Genomic DNA, 26757 nt, shown 5'->3' on the forward strand with positions numbered 1-26757 from the left:
GTATCATTCTACCACTGTAGTCACCATTAGTCACCACCGCAGTCCCTGGCACCATTAGCACTCATCACTTATCCTATCACTTACAGCAAGGCAGCATGGTCCAGCTGCTAAGGCACCACACTGGGTGCCAGGAAACCTGGCTTCTATTCCCAGCTCGGCTGCTGGGTGACCTTGAGCAAGACAGTTGTCCTCTCTGTGCCTCAGGTCCCCCTTTTGTCTACCTAGACTGCGAGCGCCCCGGGGCAGGGACTTGCTCTCACTTTGTATTCATACAACATCTAGCAAAGCGGGGGCCCCTGATTTGAGTTGTGGCCTCTAGGTGCTACTGAAACATGTCCAATAATAAAGTGTATGGAGGGGAAAAAAGCAGCATCTCCCCTAAAGCTCACCAACAGAGGCACTTCAGCTTCTCTCCCTTCATCAGCATCCTACAGATTTCACGCAGTAAGGATGGCCGGGAAAAAAGGCAGCTGTGAACACGGACAATGCAGTAGACAAGGATGTCTGTCTGGCCAATGGCATTTCATACTTCTTGTTATCTGGTTGTTTGGATTCTCCCTCCTCACCCCACTGTTTAAATTCGCCTACTTATTAACAGGCATTTTAGCATTTGATTTCCCCCCTTCCCCCTCCCATATTTTATGAGACCCAACATGGCTTGAGAATAGGCACTGGATGGAGGCCCACGTGGGCTGCAAGATGGACATGAAAAAGAAAAGAAAGAAAAAGAAAAAGAAAAAGAAAAAGAAAAAGAAAAAGAAAGAAAGGAAGGAAGGATCAGTGATTAAACAATAGCAAGAGAGAGCACATTGATAAAACTTAAATAATAAAGCAGGAGAGAAAGATGACGTTCTTCAAAGGGTTAATTCCATCCAGGTAGCTTCTTTCAAAGCTGAATATTACAAGGCACATCCCATCTTAACCGCAGACATCTTCAAATCCTTGATGGAAAGCTCTCCGTGCAGACTCAGACTTGTTGCAAAGGGCCTGCCTGCTCAGAACAGTTCTGTGTCACCTATCAATCCTGGAGCCGCCTCCAGGGATGGGGAGGCTCAAGTTACTGAGCGGAACATGCCGCTAAAGCGGGTGACAGCTCCCAGCACAGGCGGCAGCGTGCATTCCACCCTGAGCTAAAGAAAGACGGCTGGTCTTTGATCTCTGGACTCTGTCTGCACCGCAGCGACATACGGCAGGAGGCCCTTGGGGAGAAGAGAGGGGTGGGGGGTGGACTTGACAAGCCATTCCCCAAACCAGCCTTCTGCTCAGGGCCAGGAATCAAAGAGGGTGAGGGGACTGGTATGGCACCAACCACCAGTGATGAGCCCAGCAGAGAGAAAGACACCACAAATAGCTGGCTGAGACCTCCTTCTAAACACAGGGAAAGCTCCAAGAAGGAGGGACCACTTGGCTCAGGGGAATGGGACTGGGTTTGAAGAGCTTTCATCTCTTTACTGGCTTGAACCCAGACCAAGATGGGTAAGGAGTCAGCAGTGTCACTATCTGATCTCCGCCCAGTTCCTAGTGGGTCTACACCAACCCCACTGCTGGCAGGGTCCGTGGTTAGGCCAACGACTGGATGGGCTATGGAGACTGAACTCCTTTTAAGGTTAGAATTTAGAGTGGCCAATTTTGGTTTGATGTATTCCTGGAGACTTAATCACATGACATAGTTTTAATTAAAGTTTAATCTTTAATTCCTGGAGACTCCAGGCCAATCATGGGATTAGACCCAAGCCTAGGTAGATTGGCGTCCATGCCTCAATTAGCAGCAGCCAGCCCCTTTCTTGGCAGTTGCATGGGGCATGCCAAGGAACGAATGGCACTTGTGCAGGGGTAAATAAGGGGCAAAATCTCGAGCCACTGGTGCCCGTGCTGCACCCACCTGGTGCATGAAGGGAGAGCTACTTGACAAGCTGCTAATTCAGAGCATGACAGCAAGGTGAGCTGCTCTGTGTGGGAACACTTGTCCATAGAGAAATTTTAATTCAGAGTCCAGTGAAATTTCAAAGAGATTGCAGGGTGTTGAGGGATTTGCTATGCTTACAAATGTAGCACTTTCATCCATCCACTTGCTTCTGCATGTCTCCTTAATCTATCTGTCTGGGGGAGCCCAGTTCCTGTCCCCATCTTGCCACATAGTAGATCCTGCCTGGTCATGGGTGCATCAGCCCCTTGTTTCACTATATGATGGGACTGAATAGCAACCTAATCACAATCAGGGCTTTTCTTTCTCCCAGATTTTGCATGACGAGCTTGGAGCTTGATCTCCGTGTCTCCTTCTGGGTGATAAAGGTGATCATATATAAAATTTAGAACTGGTCAGAAAATGTGTTGGGTTTCTTCCCTCCCATGAAAAATTTCGGCTTTTCATCGAAAAACCAAAAACAAGAAAATTGATTTCCCTCCCTCCCCCTCATTTTTCACAACTACAACCCAAATATTTCCAGCCCCAATTTTTTTTTTTAAATCAGTTTTTGGCTGAAAATTTTCAGGTTTCCAATGTAACATCAAACAAATTCCAGGAGAGTGGGCATTTCCTGCAAAAATGTTCCTTTTGTCAAAAACTAACTTTTTTCATTACAAAAAAATTAAAAGTTTTTGGCCAACCCTAGTAAGATCATTGAGATGCCAATCTCAGCAGACTCCCTCCACACTTGCTACATTGCAACACAATATCAACTAATCTATCTCATTATTTTAGTACATAGATTTCCTTGACCATTTCACTAGGTTATTGACTCTTCTCCCACCACCAGAATAGATATTTTCCAGCACATTCCATTGTAATTAATATTGCTGTAACACACAGAGGGCGTAGCCAGTTTAGGATCCCAATTGTGCTAGGCACTGGAAATACATATAGTGAGAAGCAGTCCTTCCCCAGACAGTTTATAATCTGAAAAGACATAAGCATAAGAATGGGTCAGACCAGTGGTCCATCTAGCCCAGTATCTTGTCTTCTGACAGGGGTTGGTTCCAGATGCTTCAGAGGTAATGAACAGAACAGGGCAATTATCAAGTGATTTATCTCATTGGCCAGTCCTAGCTTCTGGGAATTGGAGGTTTAGGGACACCCAGAGCATGGGGTTGCATCCCTGACTATCTTGACTAATAACCATTGATGGACCTGTCCTCCATGAATTTATCTACTTCTTTTTTGAACCCAGTTATACTTTTGGCCTTCACAACATCCGCAGGCAATGAGTTCCACAGGTTGACTGTGCATTGTATGAAGAAGTTCTTCCTTATGTTTGCTTTAAACCTGTTGCCTATTAATTTCATTGGGTGAGCCCTAGTTCTTGTGTTATGCGAAGGGGTAAAGAACAAGACAAAGGGTAGGAGAAAGGGACATGACATACAAACAAAAGTTTGGGGAACTGAGGCAAAGACCCGATCCTCAAAAGGTATTCAGGCACTTCACTGCCACTGATTTCAATGGGAGTTAGGTGTCATCCGGGTTTAAGTGACTTGTCCCAGAACATGGTTGCAGGTTTCCAACTCAGGTTTTCTGAATCCTAGGTCACTGATTTAACCACAAGGCCATGCTTCCTTCACCATAGCCCCACTGCCTTCCTTATTCAACCTTCAGTGCAGATCCTCTATTTATGGTTATTGTTTTGGAATCTTCCAGGGCCTGCCCCTCAGCCCCTCCCCACACACACACTTTCATCCTCCTTTTCCCTCCCTTGCAATCACAAGAATCCTCCCCCCCCCCCCCCCCAGCGGGAAGGACTGGACAATGCTGCCCCTTTGTTCTGCCCAAGGGGCTTGCTAGAGAACAAAGACAAGCACTCCCACCCCCTCGGGGACAGGGCTACTTCACCAGCTCCTCCAGCCCTTTCCACGCTCACAGCAGAAGCATGGATCCCCTGAGCGAGGAGCATCTTGCGTGGCTGCCGCTGGGCCTACTCATCTGTTCTCAGTTACCAGTAGGACTAGAGTCGATTCTGCTATCAGTAAGCGGAAGGGAAACAGGCTCCTACAGCAACATGTACAGGGCACACAATAAGCTGAGAGGAAGCCCACCATTCTGTCCTGAGACTGAGGAGTTCTGAGTGCGGTTCCTGGCTCTGCCACTGCCTGGCCTTGGGCAAGTCACCTAATTTTGCTGTGCTTCAGTTCCCCATTGGTACCACAGATATGACAATGTTCTGTTTCTTGCCTATTTAGATTGTAAGCTCTTTGGGGCAGGGACTGTCTCTCACTGTGTATGTACAGCGCCTAGCACTAGGGGGTCCTCATCTCATTTGGTGCCTTTCTATGATCCTAGTAACACACCTGATAGTGAGAAAGCAGGTAGGGAATGAAGCTAAATATTAAGGAACAGGCAATAAGCACCACAGCGGGTACAATGAGAATTTGCTACAATGGTATGCTCCACCTCAGGGGACAATATGCCATTCAGCAGGTGCAGTACACAGCATGAAAAAGCCTATGAGAAATATATCCCCCGCCCTGCCCTCTTGCAAGGGGGTGGACTTAGAACGCAATAGATCTTCACTACCGAAGCACAAGGCTTGGACACAGTCCTGAGACTGGCCTACCCAGGCACTGTCCTACTTATAGCAGGGCCAAGGATACTGCACTGCAGGTATCTATATTAAATCTCTTTCCGGGATCCAACTAACTGTCTGTTTGATGGTACCACGATGCACACAAATGCATCTGAACGTACAACCTTACCATATTCATCCTGCCTGATGTAGACTCTGAGCCTGCCTGTTTATTAGCTGTATTATGGAAGTGCCTGCAAACCCCTCAGTCAGGGACAGAGACGGTCCCTGCCCCAGAGTTTACAATCAAAACAGAAGGTGAGAGGTGACAGGTGGATGAGACAGATAGGGGGAAGCCCAACCAGAGCTGTGAGACTGTTATGGTTACCGTAATAAGCAGTGGGCCGAGCACACCAGCTGCCTCACCCGTCTGTAGACACCATGGCATAGGTAGGTTTTCCACCGAGCTCCTACTTTAGTCACTAATGGTCGCTTTTGTCACGACTGACAACTTGGCCATGACTGGGGCTTAAACTGGGGAACCTCCAGAGCTAAAAGCATGAGCCCCTCCTGCTCAAGGCGAAAGATGAGATGCTGTAGCTGAGAGCAGTAGGAGACTCATCTCTGATGCAGATCAGGCACATCTAGGGGAGAGACAGCTGACACTCAGCAGTGGGTTACACCAGCAAAGTCACCAAGCTCCACTGTATTCAGTCCAAGACTGGGCTCTCTCTCACTCTCTCCTCCTCGGGAGCCTGCACTTACCTGCAAATGCAACTCAGCTAATCTGTAATTGGCAACAAAAAGAAAGCCACTCCCCATATGTCTTTTAATGTTTCCACAGGAACCTGGACAATGCCTTTGACATCATACATCATGGGTGGCAAGCGATGTAAATAACCCCCTTCAGTGACAGACCAGGTTCCAGAGATGCCAGCGGTTCAAATTCAGCTGCAGGATTTACGGCCTCAGACCTGTCAAACTGCAGCATACGCAGCTGCTCCACAGGAATTCCCTCCCTTGGATGAGCCTTCCCAGTGCATTCCCATACAGATGTCCCACTGCTCTGCTGCAAGGATGTCTCCTTCTCTGCTCCAGCATCTCATCAGCCAACGCCTGGAGAATCCAGGGGCCTGCCACGGCTCCCAGGGATGTCAGCAGGTCCTGCAGGTGCTCAGCACCTTAGAAATCAGGTCACTTATTTAGGTACCTAACAAATCTGAGAATTGCAGCCATTGGGTGTGTTTAGGGAACAAAATACCTACATCAGGCACTGATGGCCTGTTTCTTCCCCAAGTGCTGAGCACCTGCAGTTCCCCTTGACTGCACTGAGTGGTGGGGTTGCAATCAGGCCATAAATTAAAGTCGGTCCCAAATATTTTTACCACCATCTATTCCGTGGAAATATTCAACGACAACAACAAGAACAACAAAAACTTCCCTTTTTGTCAAAATTTTCCATGCAAATTTTTGAGGTTTTGGGGAAAAACCTGAACACCGAAACTTTTTGGTTTTCATCAGAAACATTTTGATAAAGAAAACAAACTTTTCCACAGAGAGCAGACATGCTTTTTGCTTTTCCCTTCTACAAAACGCAATTCCCCATCAAAAAACAATTTCGAAGGAAAATTTTCCACCAGCCCTATTATAAATGCTGATTTAGGCACCAAAGTTAGCACTCAGATGCCTAAATGTGCATCTGGTACCTAACTTCAGTTTAGGGTTCACAGGTACTGGGCAGCTAATCTCACACAGCCAGGTTAGCACCTTGCAATATCGCCTGAATAAAGGACAACGTGGAGTATACCGCTCCAGGAGCCAGAGGGTGACCCCAAGAGTCACAGGTCAGTCGGTGCTTCCCCTTTGCTCTGTGCATCTGCTCCAGTGCAATTTATTTCATCCAGAGACGGCCAGCACAATGGGGATGAAGCCAAGGCTCTGCCCGCGCCCTCCCACCTGTGCAGGAAGGAAAGTAGCAGCCCTGCGGAGCTTTCTCTCCCCACTGCAACCTGTAATGTTGGTAGCTGGTTTGTAAGGGTGCCTTGTACATCCATGCTCCCCATACAGGCACAAAGGTAGGTTCCTCAGTCCAGTTCCCCAGGACTCTATGTAACCTAACTGTCCATCTGGGTATTCCCAACATGCCTCTCACAAAACGCTATTCTCACAACTCTGGGCAAGTTTCCGGAGAGCTCACTGGACACATCTGTAAAATAATGACACGAATGGGCCACATCGGGGCGTTATGCACTGTCCATTCCCTGCACAGCATGTCACGTCTGCAACTCCGGCTGGCGCTGCAGCTGGTAGATAGATGCCTTTTCCTCCCTAGCAGCCCAGTGAGGTGATTAGAGTCAACAAATAAAAAAATAATATTCAGCAATTAACAGTAATTCACAACACCAATATTGCCTTATTATTACTTTGGGAGAGGTGGTGTTTAGTGGTCAGAGCACAAACCCCGAGAGCCAGGAATGCCTGAATTATAACTCAGCACCGCCACCAATGCTCCCCCTCCGGCCTTGGGCAAGTCAAGGAGGGTTGAATCCTGCAAGGTACTGAGTGCTCTGGATCTGATCCAGCAAAGCACTTAAGCATGTGCGTAACTTTAAGCATCTGAGTAATCCAACTGACTTCAATGGGATTTAAGCATAGGCTTAATTTTAAGGGCATGTTTGAAATGCTAAGCTGAAGAGGGGTGGACTGTGTGCAGGTGCTTCTCCAGAACCTCTCTGCCTCAGTTTCTTCATGATGAATTGGAGGGATGGGGGGGTGCTTATCTGCTGAAGAGCAGGTGGTAGACTGGCCCCTGACTCCCCTTCAAAGAGCCAGCCACGGTGCCAGGATTAAGTTGTTAACATTTGTCAGACACTAAGCAGAGGATAAGTATTTGGTATTCTTGCATTAGTGCCTTTCAGCCAGAACCCCAATTCTCTTTACAGACGATACTCCACATACAAGACGCATTTACCTGATGCAGCACTAACCTGAAGCTGCAGCTTGTGTGGAAGGTGGCTCACAACATAGCACCTTGTGGCCTTTTTGGCCAAGACAGCGAGGACACCTTGACTCCTGTGAAAAGTGCTATGGACTCTTTAATGACCTCAGGTGAGCAAGACCTGGGTTTCATGCCTCAGCCTAAAGGTGGATTACACAGCAGCTGCAGTAAAGCCAGCTGATCAGCAACTGAGTGCGAAAGGGCGCAAGTGCTCCATGGTGTAAGTCTCTTGCCTTCTTTAGAGATGAATTTGGTCCCCAGGAGACTCCAACTATGTGACAAAATATGGTGACATCATCAAGCAGGTCTAAAACAAATAAAAGGAAGTATTTCTTCACACAACACACAGTCAACCTGTGGATCTCCTTGCCAGAGGATGTTGTGAAGGCCAAGACCACAACAGGGTTCAGAAAAGAACTAGATAAATTCATGGAGGATAGGTCCATCAATGGCTATTAGCCAGGATGGGCAGGAATGGCGTCCCTAGCCTCTGTTTGCCAGAAGCTGGGAATGAGCGACAGTTGATGGTTCCCTGTTCTGTTCATTCCCTCTGGGGCACCTGGCACTGGCCACTGTCGGAAGACAGAATACCGGGCTAGATGGACTCTTGGTCTGATCCAGTAGGGCTGTTCTTATGATGGAATCTGTGTGGGGTGATCCTGAGATGTGCCGGGTTCAGGTACCAGCTGTGTGACGAGTCAATCATGCAGAGCTGGGGATTAAGATAATTGGATGGCCAGGCTCGGAAACCAAATTCTCTGAACAGTTCTGAAATAAATCCAAAGGACGCTCATCTCCCACTGCACTAAAGGAAGCAGTCAGAGTGCTATAGCCAAGGGAGCAGAACAAGCAAACAGTGCTGTTTTGAACAATGTTCCAAAAAATACTGGTAAGGAGGTGGGGCTTCCAAAATAACCAGCCTTGGCCTAACTTTCAGCTCCCATTGATTTCAGTGGGAGCCGAACTAAGCCAAGATGTTTGGAAATTCCATCCAAAAGCTTACATCTGCCTCATCTTATGGGCTTTGCAAGCCCAATAAGATCATCATCCGAAGCAGAATTTGACCTGGAGCCATGCATTGCCCCTAGGGCAATATTCTCTGCTAGGTGGCGCAATTCCATTGACCTCAGCGGGAGTTCTGCTTGTTCTCTAGGGTCACGAATGAGTTGACAGGAATCAATGTCACAATTAGCCCTAGAGCTGGTCAAAAATGTCCCAATGAAACATTCAAAATGTTGAAAATGGCGTAATTCTGCCAGGTTTCAAACTAGATCGAATTTTCACTTTTTGATTAACATGATTTTGTTCATTTCAAGTTAAGCATATTGGTATCGAGGCCTCTAGTGGGAGCAGGCAATAGAAGAAAACTTTTGTTTTAGTGGATGGAGTTACTCAAACCCAGAACTCAAGCTGGCCACCTGCAGCTGAAAGCCTGTATCTTCTTCCCCATTAGTTCCCAGCCAGAAAACATGGGACAGATCTGGATACATAAATTCAGCGTACAATGCAATAAGTACAAGTAATTCTTCTTTATATCAGTCAGGACCCTTTGCATTCTGGACATAGAGTCTGTGGCTGTGGATAGGAGGGTATCTGGATAAAGGTCAAGGGATACGAAAACAGCCCTATCTAGGAAACATGGGATCTGGATCTGTGAGGAGCTCCCTGCGATGTGCTTTGAGGTCAGTGGGAGTGGAGAGTTCTGTGGCAGTTGAATTCCTTCCACATGTCGTAGAAAGTGCTCAGAGCCCCACAGCCTGCAGTCGGTCATACCTCAAAAGTTGTATTGCCAGCAAAGCCGTCCCTGGGGTACGGTGAATCGAGGCAACCGCTCCAGGCCCCGCGGTTTGGGAGGCCCCGCAGGCCGGCGCCACGATTGGCCAGTGTGATCAGTCCCGGAAGGGACGGTTCGGTCCCAGAAGTGACAAATTCGTCACTTCTGCCCCGGGCCCCGCACCCCCCTAGAGACAGCCCTGATTGCCAGTCCCATCTGTTCAAAAATCACAAATCAGCATGCCCCAGAGCATCACAAGGCTGGCTTCAAAATCACTTTTTTTTTTTTCTTCCATTCTTTTTATTTTCCTTTCATTTCTGGAGCCTTTAGGCCAGATGCTTTCCAGCTTTTCTCTGCAGCCACAAGGGCTAGGAACTTCCTTTTTCTTATTAAGCAAAAGCTGAGGTTCTCACTAGAGCAGGTCAGGAATTTGTCAGTGAAATGGTTTTTCATCAGAAAATGGTGATTTGTCAAAACTAAGACTTTTCTCTAGAAAGGGCAGGTTTTGATGAAACTTTCATTATGAAAGTTTCAGGTCCAGGATGAAAATTCTGGTCAAAACCAGACAGAGAGCCCCTTGAATAGACAAGAGCCTAGAGGTTAAGGAGTGCCCCTGCGAATTCAGAGCAGGACCTTCAACCTGAGTGCCCTGCCCACTGAGCTATTAGCTAGCCTGGCTGTGAAACTCTCTCAGTCTCTCTTGTTGGGTCCGTTCTACCTTGTCTCTGAGTCACTCTCTCTCTGACCCCAGTGAATATTTAATTATTTCTACAAAGTAGAACAGCTTCATCAGGAGAGACTGACTCTATAGCCTGGGATTGGGGCTCCCACATGCCTGCTAAGTGCCCCTTGTTCACTCTCAGATTTAAGGCCAAAAAGGGCTTGGTTTTGTTCCCATGGAGAAAAAAATTTTAATCTTGACAATTTTCCAGGGACAGGAAAAGCGTGTCCTGCCCAGCTCTACCGACTCCAGGAGCTGGGTCTTGAAGAAAAAACCCAAATATCATGCGAGTCAAGAGACTGCAACGCTACAAAAAACAACACAGTGAGGGTGAAATCCTGGCCCCACTGAAGTCCATGGAGTTTTGTCATCGACTTCGGGAGAGTTGGGATTTCCCCCTAGGTCGCCAGGTCTCTCAAAACAAGGCAAACACCCAGGAGTCTGTGAGCCCCGATCAGAACACCCAAAGGCTTGGCTAGAATAGGGACCCAAACCAGCCATAGACAGGGAAGTGCCCAACTGCAGTGCAGTGTTTCAAAGACCAGCTCACCCAGCGTTTGCAGATGAATCGGGCCCCATGCGAGAACACGGCCTTAGCCATGACTAACACTGAATTCTCACTGAATTAAGTTCCATTTCTTTGGGTCAGGGTTGGCCCCACTCCTGACCAGTCACGGGTCCTTGTGGCCTCCTTCCCTGGAATCCTAGAAAGCTTGAGTCTCGCTGGATTTACATATTCCCCAGCTACAGCAGCCTCCTCCGAGTAGGCAGGGTGCTTATTAACTGCAGGGGAATATCACAATGGGAGAACGAAATTGCAGCCTTCAGGAGACAGCACTCTATCATTTTGCTTCCCTCAGTCACTGGGAAGAGCACTGCTCCGCTCAGACGTGATTTGATGAGCTGGATCAGCCCTCCCCGTCAGCTCCTGCCAATGTCCTGATCCAGCACAATTCTTGCCTCACCACATACGGCTGGGACTCTGCATTTAGAGGATTAAAGGGAGGGGAACATGCCCACTTTGGGGGAGGGATGCACTGAGAGGCACTGATAAAAATAATGGCTTAAGGGGAGCCAAAAAGTTCTCATCTGTGAAGGACCAAACTTGCTCTCAAGGGAGGGGACTGTGGGCTGGTGGTGAGAGCAGGGGCCTGGGGGGCAGGCTCCTGAATTCTATTCTCAGCTGTGTGTGGAAGTGGGCGTTGGAGTGAGGGAATTGCGAGTCAGGATGCTGGGTTCTATTTCTGGCTCTGGGTGGCTAGAGCAAGAGGACTGGGAACAAGGGCCCCATTGATTCTGCTCTCAGCTCTGACTGGGAGCACGATCTAGTGGTTAGAGCAGGGGACTGGACGTTAGAACTCCTAGGTTCTAACCCTAGCTCTGCCATTGCCTTGGTGTGTGACCTTGAGCAAGTAATTTAACCTCTCCTGGCCTCAATTTATCCATCTGTGAAATGGGAATAGGACAACACGGTCCTACCTCGCCGGGGGGCAGGCTGCTCAGTTTAAACAATTACTATTTGCAAAGCCCTTTGAGAGCCGCACTCGAAAGGCACCAGAGAAGCACGAAATGTGATTTAACAATAGTACTTATTTGCATTGACTCCATCAGGATCAAACCCCAACCTGAGCAGAATCTGCCAAAGCACCCCCTGCAGAGGAGCCATCTCACCGGGACTCATCCCAGCTGGAACTTGCTTCTCTCTCTCTCTCTCTCTCTCTCTCTCTCCTGGGATACAGGGAAGACTCTGTAAAGCCAGGCACCATTTTACATGAGCCTTGCCCCCCAGAGGCCACAGAGCTCCCCCTTCTTAAGCCTAGCTCTCCTGGGTAATTCAATCTGGTTGGAGAGCAGAAAGCAGTGCATGTGTGCATGGGTGTGGGGGGAATAGTACGTGCACAGCTGGGACACACACAATATATGTGAACTCTGTTGAAACAAGTGGTACATAGAGCTATGGGAGAACCCAGCTCTTTCACTGAACACAGTCCCAGTGAATAAATTCTTCTGCTTCAGCGCTGACAGGTTCACGCAGACCCCCTCTTCCCCTCCCCTCCTCGTCTGTTGCTTTGAGATCCAGGTTCTAACAAATCTCAATGAGGAGCGCGGCTGCAATTGTCATGGGCCACTCTGCTTTGGGTGGAAAGAGCGACTGCCGTGCTCCTTCAGGGCAATCTCCCCCAGCAGACCAGTCCCCCAGGCTCACTCCAAACTGGGCCTCGCTTGTAAACCTTGGTGAGCCCTCCAGTGACCTCGGTCCTCACCTGGAGTCAGTGACAAAAGGCCAAATCCAACAGATTCTGGGTGGATTCTGGCTCCCCCCACTGAACCCTGTGCACGGCACTCAGGGAGTCCAAAAAGCTGAATTTTTGTAACGTTCAGGTCAACGACTTTGTTGTGCAACCAGAGAAAACTTCCCCTCCAGGAACACGTGGCAGGACCTTCGCTCTTAATAGTCTAGGAGAGGGATGCAGCCAGGAAGACATGGTGCTCCGAGTCCATTCACTCTCGACAAAGCACCAGAGGGATAGCAGGGTATTTTGTAATCTTTAGACGTGGGCCAAATTCTCCCCTGCTGGAAACAGGTGCAATTCCATTGATCACCACAGGGTAGCTCACGTGAGGCAAGGTTGCAGGATTCAACATAAGAACATCAGAATGGCCACACTGGGTCAGACCAAAGGTCCATCTACCTCAGTATCCTGACTTCCAACAGTGGCCAATGCCAGGAGCTTCAGAGGGAATGAACAGAACAGGTCATCATCAAGTGATCCATCCCCTGTCGCCCATTCCCAGCTTCTGGCAAACAGAGGCTAGGGACACCATTCCTGCCCATCCTGGCGAATAGCCATTGATGGACCTATCCTCCATGAACATATCTAGTTCTTTTTGAACATATCTAGTTCTCCTCTGGCAAGGAGTTCCACAGGTTGACTGTGTGATGTGTGAAGACATATTTCTTTTTTGTTTGTTTTAAACTTGCTGCCTATGTGCTCACGAATTAGAGCCAATCACGGAGCACAGACACTTCTCACAGCCAGAACCCCTTTGAGCAGTCAGGTGCTGCTTTGATCTTTACTCGGGGTTATTTATTATCAGCGTCGTGCCCACAGTCATGGACCAGGACCCCACCATGCCAAGCACCGTACAAACACGGAACAAAAAGATTGCATCAGTCTCAAAGAGCATATAATCTAAGGCAGTTCTCAACCCACAGCCTGCGGGCTGCTTGCAGCCCAATCAGCACACAGTTGTAGCTCATGTGATATCCTCAGGGCCATATAGGTAGTATATATATTGTGTGGGTGCGGCCCACAACACACAGAGAGCTGCATATGCAATGGTAAATAGGTTGAGAACCACTGATTTAAAGTCACAATTAAAGAGCTCTACAGTCTTGTCTACACTACAAATGCTTTGCAGTACTATACCGGTGTAGCAGAGTGCGGATGCAGCTTACATTGACTGAAGGCATTTTTCTGCAGGCATAGTAACACCACTGTAGCAAGCATTCTCCTTTAGCCACAGCTGCATCTATAGTGGGGGTTTGCTGTCATAGTTTTGTCAGCTGGGGGTGTGGATTTTGCACACCCCTGACCAACATACCTATGCCAACAAAACTTTGTAGTGTAGACCTGGCCTCAGGTCTCCAGCAGCTGTGCTGCATGAGGGGTTTCCAAGACCAGCCCAAAAATTAGTCTGTGTGAATTAAAAGGGGAATCACCCAAAAAGGGCAGGGTGGGAGAGCTTTCCAAGTCTAGCCACATTCACCAGCATAGAAATTCCTCCTCTCTCCAGGGCAGGTTTCTCATTTCCCAGATGTTATTTACTGTTTGGAATCTTCCTACTTCAGGCCCAGTGACAAAGAGAATGAAGCTACAATTTGAGCTGTGAGAAAAATGGGTTTTTCGATCGTTGGTAATTTCAATTTTTTAAAATCATTTCAGGTCAAATCGAAAATGAATTTTTTTTTCAAACTTTTGGATGAATCAAAAAGTTGAAAATAAATTCATTTCTGGTCAAACAAAATCTTTCATTTTGACAAACTCAAAACATTTCATTTCCATTTGGACCATTTAAAAACGTTTTTGATACAATGTTTAACCTGATTAAAGGAAAGTTTGAACCAAAAACTTGCTCTGAAACAAAAAAATCAAAATGTTTCTGGTTTCTCAGAAACTGTGTGAGGGTTGTTTTTTCCCCCCAACCAAAACAATTAAGCAGAACTAACACAAAGTTACAACATGTTTAAGTGTCACCAAATCTGCATTTTTTGGCCAAAATAAATAAATAAATAAATAAACGTCGCCCAGTCTAGCTACAATAAGCCAGACAGGCTGCTCACCACACAAGGACAGGTGAGGCCAAGCAGTTGCCCATCCAAATTATGATGGGCACTCCAGCATCGAAGCCTATGGTGCTAGCAACTGGACAAACATCCAAAAGACAGTTCTTTCCGCTCCCTACCAGCTTAGCTAGCCAGTCTCTTGTGGGTCCCAAAGTCACTTTGCAGGCCTGCAAAGTGCTTGACGCGTCACCATGATGCTATGCGACGAACAAGTCATGACATCAGGCAAATGCAGCGAAGTGATGGCCCTATTCTAAAGGGGCATGCTTTCTCCTTCCAGAGCTCTATCTGCAGTCAAAACCTTGGTCTCCTGTATGGGGCTTGTCACCAAACTAGCTAAGCAGGCTCAGGCTGGGTCAGAACTTGGCTGGGAGATTTCCAAGAAACACCCTGCTGCTGCAGGAAGCGCAGCAGATGATTCAGTGGGTGGGGTTCTCCCCTCTGGCTTCGTACTAGACCAGTGGCCCAGCATGGCTCAAGAGGGTGCTGTGCTGCTGAAGGTGCCATCTTTCAAATGAGCTTGTGATCGTTAATAATCCTGTGACCCTTTCAATAAGAATAAGAGTATTAACCTCAGTGTGTTGGGCAGCTTCCAGCTCAGGCAATCGCATCCAGCCCGTCTAACATTCCCCCTCCGCCTTCTATTAAGTACCGACCCTTGCTTTGCTAAACTGCTATGCAGGGTATGCTGTTAACAGCTGCCACGTTGCATCCCAGACGTGGCTGCATTTCAACTGTGCTGAATGTAGATTGTTTGCAAAGCACATTAGGAGCCTTTGGGATCACAAGTGCTACGGAGGGAAAGCGTGGCCTTGTGGCTAAGGTACTGCCACAAGCTTCAGGAAATCTGCCTTCAATTCCCAGCTCTGCTGCTGACTCCCTGTCTGACACCGGGCAAGTTTCTTCTTTGCTGTGTTCCTGAGCTCCCCATGTATGAAGTGTGGATGGTACTACTTTATTTAGAGTGCAGGCTCTTTGGGGCCCGGACTGCCTCTCATTATCTGTACAGCACCTAGCACAATGGGGCCCTGATCTCAGTGTGGACCTCTAGATGTTACGATAATAATAGAAATGCAAACTGGGATTAATTATCACAGATGGATCAAAGTATGAACAATTACTTAAGAACATAAGAAGATCTGATTCATGATAATCTTAGAATTAAACTTAAGATAGAAATATAGTGGAACTATTATATTTGAGATCCTGGACACCCTCGCTCCTCCACCCATGGGGGGTGTTTATGAATATTTAGACAAAGTGACAAGAGTCTTCTCCTCTTTGTAATCCTCCAAAGAAGCCTGGCAGGGATGGAGTTAAATGGGGAGTGTGGGGGGGAGCTCCTTGCCAGCTGTTGCATGGCAGAGAGAGAGAGAAGGCACAGAACATGTATCACACGGAAATGAAAATAAATCCCCTCCTGCGTTTTCCTCCTGCTTTTGCCTGCCACTGCCTCTGCGTGAGCTGGGCTCGCTCACACACACTCACACTCGTGCAGGGAGCCGAGATGCAGCCGTGCAGCACCAGCTGGGGCCTAGCAGGAGACAGGAACAGGGCGAGGCCCCATCTCGAAGCAGATTTTCCTGTAGACCTGCAGGCACCTTTTGACAACCACAAACCGGTAACCAAATAAACAACAGGGGCGTCTTCGGCTCACCCCACCCCCACCTACCCCCCTGCGGGCACTAAGCAACCCACGGCTGCCAAGCCTCTGACTGAGCTGGTAAATCAGCAAGGATCCGACAAGTGCCAGGCCTGGGAGGGGAGGTGGGTACGGTGCTTTTCGACAGTCAGAGGCAGAGGGGAGGGCTGGGAAGAGCAGCAGGCAGGCTGTTAGGCAGAGCTCCTTCTTGCCCTAATAGGAGCCGAGCCATCTCCCCTCGGGCATGTGCGTCAGACAGGCGAGTGCCCCTGCTCCTCGGGAGCCTCCCATGCACCGCCCGTAGCTCTTCCCAGCCCCCCTCGCCAATTGCCATGTCTGCAGTGAGGCGCCAGGAGGAGGGGCCGGCGGACTAACAGGCCACAAGCAAAACGAGTTAGGCAGTCTCGGATAAATCACAGGCCATGACAGTCGGCCTACAACACCTGACAGAGAAATGGGCTGTATCTAACCCAAGAGACAGCAGGAAGGGAATAGGGGCTTGATTCGCCTCTACCATTGGTGTAAATCTGGAGTGACTCCCTTTCTAGTTAATGGAGTTATGCTGGTGTAAAACTGGAGTAACACCATTGCAGTCAATAGTGCTACACTGGCTTAAAACAGAAGTAACTCCATTTAAGTCAGTGGAGCTATGCTGGTGTAAATCAGGAGTAACTCCATTGTAGTCAATGGAGATACACTGTTGTAAGCAACAGGAGGATCAGGCCCTCTATGCCAAGCTTTTACTCTGAGCACATCTCCTCAGGCCTTCTCTGGCTTCCACACTCCTTCCACATCAACCTCAAGCTTCTTTTGTTTCCATCCACAAAAGGCAACCATGGGACACCTCTTCTTCAGAGAAACACCACACTGAAACCTAGCCTAGCCCACAAAACGTGATCAGCGTCGCTTTGGGCCTTGCTCCTGTGCCCTCCGGCCAGTTTTGGTGGTTTTACGACCACATTTTCCTAAACAATTTTCTCCAAAGCCCATTAAAGTCAGTGGAAACCCCTGTTCTGGAACAGCCTCCCAAGGGGAGCAGTGGCGGGAAAAGACTGAGCTTCCTAAGTTTATGGCTGGGATGGTATGAGGAGACATCCTACAGTGGCATGTAGCCAATCTGCAACTGCTTGCAGCAAGGGCATCAGAACCTTGAGGGGGTCGGGGGGGGGGGGGCAAGGAGGCCATGTCCCCTCACTTTTTAACATAGGCATAGTTTGGGTGGGGTGGGGGCAGCGTTGCCCCCCTCCCAAACTGCAAGCCTCTGACAGGAGCGGAGAGGCACCAGGGGCTGCACTTTGTGGTGGGATTGCCCCCACAAATTTCATGGCAGGGAAGCTCATATTGGTGATCAGCTCCCCCACCACGAAGCGCACCCACTGCCAGCGCCGGCCCCACAAACCACACCCATGTTAAAAAGTGGGAGGGGCATGGCCTCCCACCCAGTTCTGGCGTCATTGGCTATCTGTAAATATCTCCAACGGCTGGTGATGGGACGCTAGATGGGGAGGGTTCTGAGTTACAACAGAGAATTCTTTCCCAGGTGTCTGGCTGGTGGGTCTTAACCACATGCTCAGGTCTAACTAATCGCCATATTTGGGGCTGGGAATGAATTTTTCCCCATGTCAGATTGGCAGAGACCCTGTGGGTTTTTCACCTTCCCCTGCAGCATGGGGAACGGGTCACTTGCAGGTTTAAACTAGTGTAAATGGTGGATAACTCTGTAACTTGGAGTCTTTAAATTGTGATTTGAATAACTCAGCCAGAAGTTATGGGTCTATTACAGGAGTGGGTGGACAAGGTTCCATAGCCTGCAATGTGCAGGAGGTCAGTCTAGATGATGGTCCCTTCTGACCTTAAAGTTTATGAGTCTAGGAGACTTTGTGGAGCACCAGATCAGGCCCATACAGAGGAAACTGAGTCTAACTATACACAACGTCCTATCAAATACACAGAGTAATCAACCCGGAAAAATGCAGAAAAATAACATTTGAAGTACAGCGAATGCAGGTGTTATTTGTAACAATAAAGGGGACAGAAATCCAGAGAGAGGTGTGAAGTTTAAGGGAATGGAGTCCTTTAATAATCATGGGTAAACAACAAGAACAGAAGGATGAATTCTCCATGGGAGACAGCACCATGTGTCTCTCTCTTGTAACAAGCTGCATCTACTCTGCCACCCAAACATGGCAGCTGCTACTGCCCACAGCAGACTCCTAGAAACTTAAGGAAAACAAAACCATAAGTTATATTGCTACCTCAGCCAGTCCCCACCTTGAAGGCTTTGATCATCTCCGCCTGGCCTATATCCCTCCCCTCATTTCTTTTCACACTGCCTTTTGCAATCTACACTCTGCCCTGGCCTCTCTCCTGCTCACTCCTGACTTCAGTCCACTTCCTATGGCCAGCACTGTGAGCTTCCGGCTGCTCCTCCTTTCAAAACCATTACAGTGCTACCACCCTGTTCCCTGGAACGTTCTAGCTACTCCAAGATCAAAGTTGCTTCAGTTATTGTTGTTATTATTATTCTTTGCATGTGGTAGTTCATAAACCAGGCCCCCTTGGTGCTGTACAACCAAATACAGCCCCTGCCCAGAATAGCTGACAGCCTAAACTTATGTATTTATCTGTGTCATTCACCGAAAGCATCCAACAAGATTCCCTTATTACAGGCTTCCCTTTAGTTCCACGACCACGAGATGAAATCCTAGCTCTGCTGAAGTCAATGGCTGTTTTGCCTTTGACGTCAGTGGGACTGAGATGACACTCACGGGGTCACAAGATAGTGGGAGGGGCTCCTAGGCAAAGCTGCTTTCTTTTAACCCTAGACAAGGAATTTTATTAGAATAAAGAAAGCAATGTTCTCATTAAAGCTACCCTAGTCAGTCTGTCTGTCTCTGCTCCACCTTCATCTGCCCAGAGCCTTCACCATCTGCCCAGAGCCAACACCTGCTTGTCTTCCTGCTACAGATTCAAAGCAGCAGCATCCTTAGAAAGAAGAAAGAATGAGAGCCGAACAGTAACTCAGTTTGAAGGTCTAGAGGTTTCACAGGGTTTAAAACACAAGTGGATTGTGCAACTCTATAATAAAATAATAAATAATGTTAATAAATTACAACAAATTAGAGATGGACCCAAACTGCACAGTCCAGATCAGGACCCCTCCAAGTTCAAGGGAACCAGGATTTGGGTTCAAGCCCATCTTCAATAATAAACCTCTGGGGACTGAATGAATGGATATGAACATAACGGAATCCCTCTGGAGGTGTCATTGGTGGCGTCGTTCAGGCCAAGATACAAGACAGTAGGCAAAATGTGAGCAAAAACTACCAGTGGTGGTTGGTTTTGCAAAACCAAATCAGGGCAGGTTTAGATTCATCCAAACCTTCAAAGTTCAGGGGACTGGGGGGGTCCCTTCTCAAATGCACATGGCAACTCAACCCCCTCCCCCCTGGCACTGCAAGAGCCAGATCAGTGGAACAACCTCCAAAATATTGCTGTGCAGGTGGGAGACTTTAAAGGGGGGCAGGATATTTCACTTTGGGTAGGGCTGATGGTTTGCCTAGACATAGTCAGCCTCTTCCATGCCATTACAAGGGCTGCTCGAGGAAGCCATGGATAGTTGCAAGGTGACAGTCACAGGGTGGCTGGCCCTTTAGGGAACGTCTACACTGCAAAAATATCCCAGCAGCAATGAGTCTCAGAGCCCAGGTCTATAGACCAGGCTCCCAAGACTTGCACTATGGTGCTAACCCAGTGAAGACATTCCTGCTAGGGCTGGAGCCCGGGCTCTGAAACCTGCCGAGAGGTTTAGGTCTCAGAGCCCAAGCTCCAACCTGCATGGGAATGTCTACACTGCGATTCTGAGTGCCGTAGCCCAAGCCTGAGTCTGTAGGCCCAGGCTCTGAGACTCACCGCCACAGGTGTTTCATTGCAGTGCTGACATACCTTATGGAGGAGTTGGGCCCAGCTCACCAGTGCCAGATCAGCTATCACCCAGCTGAGACTGATCATCATCATTGGGGGGAGGGATATCTCAATGGTTTGAGCATTGGCCTTCTAAACCCAGGATTGTGAGTTCAATCCTTGAGGGGGCCATTTAGGGATCTGGGGCAAAAATTGGGAATTTGTCCTTTAAGAAGGGGGTAGGACTAGATGACCTCCTGAGGTCCCTTCCAACCCTGATATTCTATGATTCTATGATCACATCCTTTCCAGTTAGCTCCTTAGGCTTCTCACCACTGCCCTGGCATGACTTTGGAATTAACCCCTCCCCTCCAGTTCCTTGTGGCTGCCAGAGGGAGGCTGGGAGAGGATGACCTTCCAAAGCAACACCACCAGGCGGGTTCCCCACCACTCCAGGGATAGTAGAAGTGGCTTGGGCAAGGCTGCTCAGAGGTCTTGGAATCCCAGCTCCAGCAGAACATCCGTTCTCCACTAGGCAGCAGCGCTCCTTGCTGCATGGCTGGAGATCAAAAGCCTGGAGGCTGCAGCTCACACACACACACCTTTCCTGGTGTCCTCCTGCTGCCCCTCACCCACCCTCCAAACCTCGGCGTGTCCGCCAGACAATGGCATGGCTGGGCACTGTGGAGGGCAGACTTGGGGATTACAGGGGGATGGGGAGCAGGGAGGCATAGCCATCTAAGAGTACATGGCTCCAGAAGCCTTTGCCAAGGCACAATCAAATTACTCCCAAACCAAGAGAAATTGATCTAGGTCTGTAATCAGGGAGGTACCCAGCAGCAGCCGAGATAGGCGATAAATAGCCAGGTTTGTGATCTGCACCAAATAAAACAGGGGACAGGGAGCCCTTGGAATTCCTGTCTCACATCAGGGGCCAGCAGAGAATCTCTCTCTCGTATAGGAACCCATGCCAGATCGGATCACCTAGTGCAAAAAAGCCTGAAGGAGAAAGTTATGGGATAACCTCACCCCAGGGAAAGGTCCTTCCTGGTACCATCAGTGAGGCTGGTGCTCATGCTCTGAAGCAGGAGAGTTTATAGCTCTTTCAACACTCTTGTTATTTTTTAGTATTTACTATTGTAACTCTGGCTATTCTTTTCTCCACATCAACGTCCGTCCCCTTGTCAGAATGCTGCTAAGCAACTGGCCTGAATGGCATCTTGTGGCAATGACTCCCACAGGTTAACTGCATCCCTACTTCCACCCCAGCCTCTGATAGGGGAGTCACTCTACAGCTCCCCATCCAACCCAGATCCACTCCAAGCTCATCACAAGGCCAACCCTCTCTCCCTCTTCACCCTACTGGGAACGCTGAGGTAAACAGGAATGTTGTAGTAACCGAGCTCAAAGGGGACTCTCTCAGCAAGACCAGGGCTGGGACAGTTGTTATTCAGCCCTCAGCAACTGGGCTCCCTAACTCCAAAGACAAGGCTGGCTTCATATCCCACCTGTCTGCCTCATCCAAAGCCTGTTTGAGTCAATGGAAAAACTTCACTGACTTTGGCGAGCTTTGAATCTGGCCCTTAAGGCACAGTGCAAGAGATCTCTTTTCACAGGCTTCCTGTAAAGAAGGCTGCAAGACAGCTCTGTGATATTCCCCTGTCCCCCAGTAAAATTCTTAGACATCTGACCACCAGCAGGAATGGCTCATGAGAGGGTCCTTCACTGGACAATGCGCTTCTTTTAGGCTCTAACTCAGCAAGGTGCCTGCTTCAACTCCCTTGACTTCAGTGGAACTGTCAGCATGTGCTAGAGTGCGTTGCAGAATCGGGGCCTCTAGTCTTGCGCTCTGTGTACAGGTGATATGGCAGTGGGAAGGACAGATAGATGAGACAGGCATTAGACAGACCCAAGCTGAGAGGCTGTTCAGGGCTGGGTGTATGTTAAATGCACGTAGACACAAATCTACACTCAGCTCTTCTGCTGACCAGATTTAAGACAGTCCCAAGAAAAATGGCCCAGTGGTTAGGACACTAGCCTAGTACCTGAGAGACCTGGTCCCTACTTTCTGGCTCCCTTCTGTGTTTAGCCCAATGTGTTAATAGTAGGGTAGTAAGATAAATAACCTTCCAAACAGTGAGTATCAACAAAAGCATCTCATTTCGATGCAGACCAGGCTCAGGGTCAGGACAGGTCTACCTGGGGTGGTGCCTGAAGGGCTCTGTGAGATGGGTATTTCCAAGGCTGGGATGCCCTGTCAAACTTGTGCTGGGACCAGTGAATGGCAGGTGACATGGGGATGTTGCGAACCACCAGTGCCGGAGAGAGATCAGAGTGAACCTGAATCACACCAGCTGGTCTAGAACCCTGGTTCAGCCTTCTATCGACTCAGACTGGACTTGGCCGAGGAGTTTGTGGTATGTCAGGTCTGAGGCCTTGTGGGGCTGTGCTTGGGCATCCAAAGGGTTAATCAAATACTCAGTGGAGGGTTTATGGGTTGTTGTTTTTTTTAAAAGCTTCATTCATCTCAGTTCTTTCCCTCCCTTCTCCGCTCCCACCTTCCCATGAGCCCCCTAGGGCAGAGCTGCCAGGGCGACTGAACTCTATGGTATGTGCGAGTGCCTATGGCTCCTGGCGACGAGGCTGGGTGGTAAATTCACATCAAAGGGGCTGCAGTACCAGGAAGATGCAAAAGGGTGTAATTACCGCCCTGGCTGAGCCACCCTCCCAGACTGTTTGAAGTATCTCAGAGCAGAACGGCATCAAAGGAGAGAATGGCTCGCAGGAGTGGGAGAAAGAGGTAGAGAGAGACAGCCCAAGCACATCCCATTGTTTCAGGAGGAACAAACCTAAAGGCGCTTTACACCTGTGATCAAGAACCTTCACTTAGAGCAGGGCATCTCTCTTCTGAACATAGGAGCAGTTTTAAGGCAGCTCTGTTGGTAAAAAGGGACCAGGGGCAGGTATATTTCAACACAGGTAATTTTCAGTCCTGGCAATAGTGCACAGAACCTCATGCACATGTGGACTGGGAGAGTGAAAGCTGGGGCTAGGGCATGGGGGTGCAGATTGCTGTGCACTCTGGGGCTGCGAGTAGAGCCAGTCAGAAAATAGAATTTGCATCCCACCAGAAATTCTGACATTTCAGGGGAAAAATCAACCCAAATCAGGACGAAAAGTCAAAATTTGAAAATTAAAAAAAATATATATTATTCATTTCAATGTCAAAACAATATAAAATAGTAAGTAATAAGTGTATAAGTATTTTTAAATTAACATAATATAAGTTGGAATGGAATGAAACAAGATCATCAACATGAAGTGAAAGGAGAGAGTCAAAATGAAATACTTCATTTCAATTTCAAATTGTTTTGAAATTCTTTTGTTGAAATGGACGTTTCCATGAAACATTTTGATTGTGACAAAACAATTTTCTCCAACAGGAAACTGTTGTGCTGAAAATTGTCCCACCAGTTCCATCTGGGAGAGGGAATTTTGATATTAGTGTCTTTGTGGGTGGATCCCTTTGCAATCCAACACGGGAAATGTGAATCCTGGAATCAGTGTGTGGATCCAACTGTGTTCGGAGACTCAGAACGTGAGTTCCAGTTCACGCACAGGGCTAGGAGTCAGCAAGTCCTGCCGTCTATTCCTAGCTCTGCCACTGACCTGTTGTGTCACCTTGGGCAAGTCATGTCTCCTCCCTGTGCTTCAGTATCCTCTCATCTGCAAAATGAGGATAATGATGGCTTACCTACCCTACCCAGGTGTCGTAAGGGTTAACATTTGTACTTTGCACGTGTAAAATGCTACATCATGCCCTGATAGAGTGTATTCCATGGGACAGCTCTAGCAACAGGAAGCAGAATGCACCACGGCCCCAAATGCCATCTTCCCCACAAAGGCCCTTTGGAACGGGGAAGCAGCTGACTGAACTGGCAGCCCCCCAAAGAAGCTGTAGTGGGGCGGGGGCAACTAGAGAGAGGAGATGAGGCATGTGGGCCTCCTTCCCCAAGAAACTCCCTGTCATATGCTAAGCTGCACCCAGAGATGTCCACTGCACCGCACCAATGTCCTGGTGAGCGGTAGATTCACACCCTGACCTGCTGCACAGTAACTTGCCATGCAGACAAGCCCTGACTTCCAAAGCATGAAGCAAGACCTGAAACCAGGGTTTGGGATGGTTTCATGTTTTGTAACCAGTGCTGGCACAGCTCTGGCTGACAGGCTCTGCCATGCGTGCCCTGCATAGGGATTCTCTCTCCCGCTCTCCTGCCCTGGTGCAGCCTGGGTGATTCTCGGCACATCTCTCTTATGCAGCTGCACCTCCTACTCCAGGGCAACAGCAAATGTCAGGTTTAGTGCTTCAGACGGAGATTTATACTAGGAAATTTACAAAGCGTCAAGCCCTAGGACACTGAACATCAAATGCCAATATCGCTCCATCTCTGGTCTCTTCACTGTCATCTTCCTCCTGTGTGAGTCAGGCTGCTTGCTAAATAAAACGTGAATTGGCAAACTCAAGTAGGAATAGGAACACGGCTGGTAGCGATGACTCAGTGAAACTAAACACATCAGTCACTGAGGCATTGGTGAGCAAATCTCCATGTAGGAAGCATGTTTGAGGGCAATCCATGTGGAGGATGTTATGGGGAAAAAAATCTCTTCCCTTCAACCTTGGGAAGGTTGGCCCTGTAAATGGAGGGCACAGTAAGTGGTTTTCATAAATAAATAACAATTGCAAACTGTTAACAATGAAGGTCATTGACTTGAAACAGATTGCTAAAGGATGTGGCAAATTCAGCCTTTGTGGAGTCTCTTGTTATGGCTGGAGTCAGCAGGTGGCGCTGTTCCACACAGTCTTACAAGTCCTTTTTCTTAGCATGCCAGCACAGTGCAGTCTTTGAAGAAATGCTGTATTGTTGTTAGTTTGTGATGTGCGTACTCTTGGCAGAACCTGTTGCAAGCAGCAAAGGAGTTTGCGCTCTGCCTTGTTCTCTCCGAGAGTTAGTCCGTGGGACAAAGTAGCTCCCTGGAAACCAGGCACTGGTGTTGGCCTGAGACTTCAGAAAGAGGGGGTTGTTTGATTGCTGTTTCTGATCCCCTCTGTTCAAGGACTGGTGTGTATCTTGTTGTAAATAAAAAAAAGTGACACTAAGAATATACCAAGACTCTGTGTCATGGATTTCACCTCCATCAGGCAGGCGATCTGCAAGCTTCCGGTAATGGGGTACCATCCAGCGGGGGGGGGGGGGGGAGGGCAACACTTTAATTTGAGGTTGGGCCTGAGATTTTTCAAAACTACCAAAAGACCGTGAATTGCCAATTCTGTATATCAAATGAATGGACGCTGAATATCCAAATCCCTTCAGGCAGCTTTGAAAATCTCAGCCTCTCTTATGTATACACTGCAGTGCAAGTGTGAGGCACTGAGAGGCTGCAGGAATCACTGCGTGAAACTCTGTCTTAGGCGGGAGGTCAGACTAGAGGATCACAGTGGGCCCTTCTGGACTTAATAAAAATCCATGTGTCTATGAAACGATAATAATAAGATAGTAGGTGTTACCTGGGTTGCTGGAGAAGAGTTATCAGGATATTGAACGTAAAATCTCTGAGAAAAACCTCTGCCACTCTTAAGTATAACCCACTGGTGAGTGTGTACCATAGGTGCCTCACTGTGCCAGGATCACAGTGGATGTGAGTCTATTACAAGAGCTAGGGAAGCTTGGTGCTATAGCAGCTTGTGCTTTTAGCTCTGGAGGACGCCGATTCAATCCTTGGGTGTTGCCCGTCACTTCACCATCATCATCATCTACAAGAGAATTTAGGCCTGGTGTTTGCTGGGGATTTGATCTGATTTCAGCCCCCTTGAAGGCAGAGAGGGCAGTCCACAACTGGCAACAATGCAGTTCACCCCATTTTAAAGCAGGAGCAATCTCCACAGGAGTGGGGTTTTCTAGAGCACTCAGCGCTGGTCCGATTCCGCTCCCATGAAGCGGATGGTAAAGCTGCCATTGGCTTCAATAGGAGTGGAGTCAGGCCAATGCCGAGCGTGTGTGAAAACCCTCGCTCTAATGACTCTGCCTGTAGCTTTCAGAGTAACAGTCGTGTTAGTCTGTATTCGCAAAAAGAAAAGGAGGACTTGTGGCACCTTAGAGACTAACCAATTTATTTGAGCATGAGCTTTCGTGAGCTACAGCTCACTTCATCGCAGCTCTTGTGCAACGGACACTGAGCCGTACATGGTGGCTGTAATCGGAGCCATTCCCCAGTTTAGGCAACACCATGCTCAAGGGCTGATTCAAAACCAGATCAAATTATCCTGGGCCCTGAAATCCCAAAAGCATCTCCAGATTTTCTGGGGCTGTAGACCCCAAAACGAGGGCTGTTTGAAATTCATCCCAGTACTTTGGGCTCTGGTCCTGCAGCTGTTACTTAGGCAAAATCCCATGAGAGTGCTTAGATACTAAGTGATGGGCACTATGGAAAAATTATGGTGGATAGACAGACTGAAAGATGTTGAGTGTTTATGGGGAAGAGAGAGAGAGACAGACAAGTAGGGCCTTTGGGTTTAACCCTTGCAAAGGAGAGAAATAATGGACAGGAGAGAAGAGATTCCAAGTCAGAGTCTGAACATGCATGCACGTTTGTGCAAATGCACAAGTCTGCACACACTAGTGAACATGTCCATGCACACACATCTTATCCTGTGTGGTAGCCGCACCACCGTTTGGCACACAGTCCGAGCCATAAATCGGAAGCAGCAATCAAAGCAGAAGAGCTGCATTTCTGACCGGCAGGGCTGTATTTGTGAGCAACTGCCACCCTCCCGCACCTTCTAATTTAGAAGTTTTCTTTATTAACCATTCCCCCCACCC

Source organism: Lepidochelys kempii, chromosome 27 (genome assembly GCF_965140285.1).
Source record: "Lepidochelys kempii isolate rLepKem1 chromosome 27, rLepKem1.hap1, whole genome shotgun sequence".
In the NCBI taxonomy this organism is placed as follows: Eukaryota; Metazoa; Chordata; order Testudines; family Cheloniidae; genus Lepidochelys; species Lepidochelys kempii.